This window comes from Hevea brasiliensis, chromosome 12 (assembly GCF_030052815.1).
Source record: "Hevea brasiliensis isolate MT/VB/25A 57/8 chromosome 12, ASM3005281v1, whole genome shotgun sequence".
Taxonomy (NCBI): Eukaryota; Viridiplantae; Streptophyta; class Magnoliopsida; order Malpighiales; family Euphorbiaceae; genus Hevea; species Hevea brasiliensis.
This window is the reverse complement of record NC_079504.1, coordinates 20,625,702-20,632,485: the sequence shown is the minus strand read 5'-3', so window position 1 is coordinate 20,632,485 and position 6,784 is coordinate 20,625,702. Positions and strand designations below refer to the sequence as shown.

The 6,784-nt window shown below is 34.3% G+C and overlaps 1 pseudogene; it reads left to right on the top strand.

Annotated features, from left to right (window-relative positions):
- Positions 1–1,930: 1,930 nt before the first annotated feature.
- Positions 1,931–6,489, top strand: LOC110668003 (mitogen-activated protein kinase kinase kinase 20-like; annotated as a pseudogene).
- Positions 6,490–6,784: the final 295 nt, after the last annotated feature.

Below are 6,784 nucleotides of genomic sequence, written 5' to 3'. Positions count from 1 at the left end.
TTTTCATCACTATTTATTATTATTTTAAATAGTCGTAACATAAAAGATAAAAGGCAAAATTATTTATCAAGAAATTCTTTTATAAAATGAGAAATTATTGCCTAAATCTGATTTATTATAAACTCAAAATGTAATATATAGGAATTAAATATTTAATAGATGGTCTCACCATTAATCTTGTGAATTGAGTATATGATTGGCCAAGCCTAAATAAGAAAAATCCTTATATGTACCTTTTAATTATTTTAAATTATTTTTATCATTAATATTATAAATATATTTACCAGAAACAGACGGCACATTTGAAATAAATATAGTCAATAATTAATTTTATTTTCCGATATTACCTTTGCATGTAATTTCTTTTATATTTTTATGAAATTGTAGTTATTAAATTTTTATTTATAATTATTTCTTTTTTGGTAATTTACAACAATTAGTTACTGATCATAAAATTGGAAAAAAAAACATTAATTGATATTTTATGGGTCAAGAGATATAAAATTAGTTATTGGTTAAGTTGGGTTTCAAAAAGACGGCAACTAGAAAAAGCAAGCCTTAATTTCTCGTCGATGTCATATGGCTGTAAAATCCCTTCTCTTGTGTAACTATGTATCGTTGAAGCGTTAGAGACTAGATTCCTTTGAACCCAAGCAATGAAGAGAAAGGTTATGGCAATCGAAGAATATAGATTGGCTACTCACGGAGTCGCATGGTGGAGAGGGCCGTTGCTTGGCAAAGGAAGGTTTGCGTGTGTTTATCTCGCCTGTTTGAAGAAACCCAAATCAAGATCTTTTTATTGACTACTTATGGCTGTTAAATCAGCGGAGATCCCTTCCTCAAGTTCGCTTCAGAAGGAGAAAGAGGTTTTCAACCATCTTCATGACTGTCCCTACATTCTTGATTTATGGTGAAGAAACTACTATAACTAAGGATGGAAAGATGCTTTACAATTTGTTGTTGGAGTATGCTTCTGGAGGAATCCGTGCTGATCTTATAAAGAGATCAGGTGGTTGTGGGTTGCCTGAATCGGATGTGAAGAGATACACAAGATCTATTCTTAAAGGCATTGGTTATATCCATAGTCATGATTATGTTCATTGTGACTTGAAGCCAGACAATGTGCAGCTCGTGCCTAGTGGGGATGGTGAATTTGCCCCAAGATTGGGGATTTTGGATTGGCCAAGAAAGTTCAGAAGACCAAGAAGAGGAAGCTTGATTGTTCTATTGTAGGGACTGCTTTGTATAAGGCACCAGAGACTCTGGTTGATAATAATCTGGAATTTCCCTCTGATATTTGGGCTTTTGGATGCATGGTGTCAAGATGTTCACTGGGAAATCACTTTGGGTTCAACTTCAAACCCTGCTGAGACAACTGAAGAAGTTTCCGAAACGATTGCTGATAGATATGAATTGCCTAAAATTCCCCCTAGGATTTCAAAGGATGGCAAGGATTTCTTGAAAGGATGTTAGTGAAGAATCATAAGTTCAGCTTCACAATTGAGATGTTATTAATACATCCATTTGTATCTGCAATAGATGACACAGAAAGCCGCGAATTTGGGGAGATTGTGGATTAAGGGTGCGTGAACTCATCTGTCACAGGTAATGAACGTTGTGATTCGAGCTGTTCTGAATAGTGGCATTCTATATCTGAATAGGGATATTCTTCTTGTTGTTGGTCAGATGTTGTGGAAGAAAGTAATGGTGGGGTGTTTTGAAGTTTTCTTGAATCAACAGAATCAGGAGTCCAATGAAGTTAGTACTGCAATCTCTGCTATCATTGGCAACGATGTTCTTTGCGATTGATTCACCAGCACATGTTTCCTCACATATGGTGGAGAAATGTCCTACTATATTCTCCATTCCTACAGGTATACATTGATATCCTTTTTAACTTCAAACCAGTATTAACTCTTTCAAAATCGTTATGCGGTATTCCAAGTTAAGTAGCAATTTGATCTTTAGTGAACTATGTCATTTGTAGAGCAGGACAACAACTTCAGCAGTACACAATTGGAATTGAAAAGATTTGGGCATGTGAAGGAATTGAAGATGTGATTTTCTTGCAACCGCGAACAATATGATCCAAGTTGGTCAATGGAGTTGGGATGAGAATGCTGTCCTCTGTGCAATTCTGGAAGGAAAACAATAGTTCTGAATTGCTATATATTGTGCTTATTACTGACCCTGTATTTAACGTTACAAGTAATATTATTCCCCAAGAGAATTAATTACCTAGTGAATTGGAGCCTATAATGATATGATATAATATGATATGCAGCGAGATGCTAAGTGACGAAGATGCTAATTCTGCTACCCAAGAAGTTTTTATCGCTGCTCACTTGCAGGTTTCTTATTTGAGACCTAAAAAGTGCTGTCCATCGGCCTGGAGGATGCTAATTCTGCTACCTATGGGCCTGGAAGAGGTCCATCATTAGTGATGTCTGATATTATCCAAAATGTACCAGTTGGTTTCAAGAATAAACGTGGAATTAACATCCATTTGGAAAAGCTGATGTGATCATCTCCTGTTTATTCAAGGCTTTATTGCTTATGCCGCGGAAGCTGCTAAGCCAGGGACTTGCTGCCTACGCATTTTGCATTTCTATGCAACCACTTGTCCACTAAATGGTGGTTGTAATTTGATACTGTTCATTATATAAATAAAAGTCATTTTTGGTTTATGAAATGAAAAAATGGTGGCCATATGAGTTCACTGCTATAAATAAGTTTGCTCTTTTTTTTTTTTTATAAGCTAAGTTTGCTTTAATTAGTAACACATGCATTGATCTGGGCACAGAAATGCATCATCCTCCATTATGTTGTATGCAGGGAAAAACATTAGTTCTCATGAGGCATTCAAGACAAAACATGTTTACTTGCGTGATCTACTGTAACCGTCTAAAGTGTTCATCAAAAAATCTCAAATTCAATTCCCATTAAGATTAGAGCAAAAGGACTAATAGTTGAATGGATCATTGCATGTGTCAAAGAGAAAAATAAATAAAGATAAATGACTTAAACATGGAGGAAAACTATTTTTATAGAATCTAATGGCATCCTTAAGCAGCTAATTTTGAAAATTTACTATTATGGCATCCTTAAGTAGCTAGTTTTGAAAATTTACTATTTTTATTGCACTAACTGATAACAGATACACACACATGAACCTATGTATAAGTATGTTTTATAAAAGAAACTTTTCAGCAAGTCTTGTGAAGCTTATTTTTAGAGATCCTACACACATTTAGTTCCTTTTTTTTATAAATAGGAAATTTTAATAAAATAAGTTAGGAAAAACTTAGCATGAGCTCATCTAACTAACTTTGATCAGCAGATTGCCCCATACATCCAGCCTGACGTAGGACAAGGCATGCTAAGAGAAAACCTGGATACTGAAGAACAACAAAGATAACAAAACAAGATTCAAACAATTCAAGAACAAAGTAGAATAGTCCAAAAGCAAATGGAAAGCTCAGATGAGAACAATAAAGACAATAACCCTAAAAATAAAAGAAAGCAATAACGCCTTCAGAGTGTATCAGCTTGTGCTTTGCAAGTAAAACAAAGGTCAAATTGCCCTCTCGAAAAGTATGAACAAAATGAATCGACGACGAGGCTTAAATGAGAACAAAGATCTCCTTGATTACTAAGAATAACTTATAACGTGGCAAAGCTTGTTATACATCAATTATTCTATATAGGATAATTTACATAGAATGGCAAAAATAAACATGTATATAGAGTGAGTCTGAAAAGATTATAATTTTTTTTAATTTCAGTAACTACATTTGTGTATTTGTCCATCTCCAATTGCTTTGCCATTCTATATAAAGTTAGGGGTGGCAATTTTGGACACGACCCGCGAACACGATACGAACACAACATGAAAATATAGGGTTTAGGTTAGGCTTATTCGTATTCGTGTCGAATTCGTGTCAACCCATTTATGACACGGTTATAATCGTGTCGTGTCACGAGTTAACCCGTTAACCCGACTTGACACATTTATGACATGATTTAATATTCGTGTCACGTGTTGACCCATGACCCACTGACCCATTTGACCCACTATGACCCATGAACCCACTTATGTAGCGTGTTAAATGGGTTAAGTCGTGTCAAACCGTGTTTAATGGGTCGTGTCACCTAATACAATTTAATATTAATCGTGTCGTGTCGTGTAACCCGTATAATAGAAGGGTCGTGTTCGTGTTTAAATTTTTGACACGATTTGTTAATTATATCGTGTTCGTGTCGACCTTAATCATATTTATGTTGCGTATTGACATGATACGAACACGACCCATCAACCCGAATTGCCACCCCCGTATAAAGTATTGATATGATATAACTGCTTCACTATATAATTTCTCAAAAAGGTGGCCCTATGAGTTCACTGCTATGAATTAATAACACATCCATAAATTTGCGCATAGAAATGAATAAGTTTCCTCCATTAAAAAATGTTGCTTATGTTCTATATATGCATGGACAAACAAAAGTTCTCAAAAGATAACCGATTTAAACCTATTTTTGTAGAATCTAATGGCATCCATTGACAAATTTCTATTATTATTGCACTAACTCATATCAAATACACACACGTGTATGAAAGTCTGTACAAGTATATTTTATAAGAAAGAATGGAATCAAATTAATGCCACATTCTTCAATAGCAATGTATTATAATAACTCATGAATGATGACACTATTAAATCTCTTATATTGAAGATGATTGGATCAGCTCAAAGCTAATTATTATTATTATTATTATTATTATTAACATAAAAGGAAAAATTTATCAATAATTTCTTATGCGAAATATTTTTTAGTTGCGGCAGAATTGACTTAAAAAGTCAAAATCTTTTATATTTTTTTAAATTTAATAAAATCTTCTAATTTTGTTAATTTAATTTAAAATTTTATTATTATTTTCACACTTAGCAATAAACCAATTAATAGTTAAAGTGATTAGTTAATGTGGCATGTTGACTACCTAGACATGCTGACTAGATTAAAATTTTATTTTTAAATTCATGGGAATAAAATTTTTGATAAAATATTTTTTTAATTGAAAATAAAAAGTCGAGATAAAATTTTTAGCATGTTATATAATTTTTATTTATAATTATTTCTTTTTTGGTAATTTAACATTAATTACTTGGTTATCTTATGGATATAAAATTAGTTATTAGTTTAAGTTAGGTTTCAAACTGGTGGCAACTAGGAAAACAAAGCTTTAATTTCACGTCAATGTTATATGGCGGTAAAATCCCTTCTCTTGTGTCACTAAGGATCGTTGAAGCATTGGAGATTACATTCCTTTGAACCCAAGCAAAAAAGAGAAAGGTTATGGCAGTCGAAGAAGATAGCTCGGATAATCACGGAGTCGCATGGTGGAGAGGGTCGTTCCTTGGCAAAGGAGGGTTTGCGTCTATTTATCTCGCCTTTTTGAAGAAACCCAAATCAAGAAGAGCATTTTATCCACCACTTATGGCTGTTAAATCAGCGGAGGTCTCTTCCTCAAGTTCTCTTCAGAAGGAGAAAGAGGCTTTCAACCATCTTCATGACTGTCCCTACATTCTTGAGTGTTATGGTGAAGAAACTACTATGAGTAAGGATGGAAAGATGCTTTACAATCTGTTGTTGGAGTACGCTTCTGGAGGAACCCTAGCTAATTTTATAAAGAGATCAGGTGGTTATGGGTTGCCTGAATCGGATGTGAAGAGATACACAAGGTCTATTCTTAAAGGTATTGATTATATCCACAGTCACAATTATGTTCATTGTGACTTGAAGCCACACAATGTGCTGCTTGTGCCTAGTGGGGATGGTGACTTTGTGCCCAAGATTGGGGATTTTGGATTGGCCAAGAAAGTTCACAAGACCAAGAAGAGGAAGTTTGATTGTTCTATTGCAGGGACTGCTTTCTATATGGCACCAGAGACTCTCATTAATAATATTCAGGAATTTCCCTTTGATATTTGGGCTCTTGGATGTATGGTTTTCGAGATGTTTACTGGGAAATCACTTTGGGGTTCGAACCCTAATGAAACAACTGAAAAAGCTTGCAAGAGGATTGCTGATAGATATGAATTGCCTAAAATTCCTTCTTGGATTTCAAAGGATGGCAAGGATTTCTTGAAAGGATGTCTAGTGAAGAATCATCAGTTTAGATTCACCATTGAGATGTTATTAATTCATCCTTTTGTATCAGGAATAGATGACACATAAAGCAGTGAATTTTGGGAGATTGTTGATTAGGGGTGCGTGGACTCATCCCTGCTCTGAAGATGCTAATTCTGCTAGCTATGAAGTTTCATCCCTGCTCACTTGCAGGTTTCTTATTTGAAACCTAAAAAAGTGGTGCAGGTCTGGCCTGGAGGAGGTCCATCATTAATGATGTCTGATCTTCTCCAAAATGTGCCAGTTGGTTTCAAGAACAAATGTGGAATTAGCATTCATTTGGAAAAGCTGTTGTGATCTTCTCCGTTTATTCAAGGCTCTATTGCTCATGATAAGGAAGCTACTAAGCCAGGGCATTGCTGCTACATTTTACTTTTCTATGTAACCAATTCTCTACTAAAAGGTTGCAATTTGATATTGTTAATTATATAAATAAAATTCATTTTTGTTTGTGAAATAAATAAAAAAAAAAGTGGCCAAATGAGTTCACTACTATGAATAAGTTTTCTTTTTTTTTTTTATAACCTAAGTTTGCTTTAATTAGTAATACACATACCTTGATCTGGGCACAGAAATGCTTCATCCTCCATTA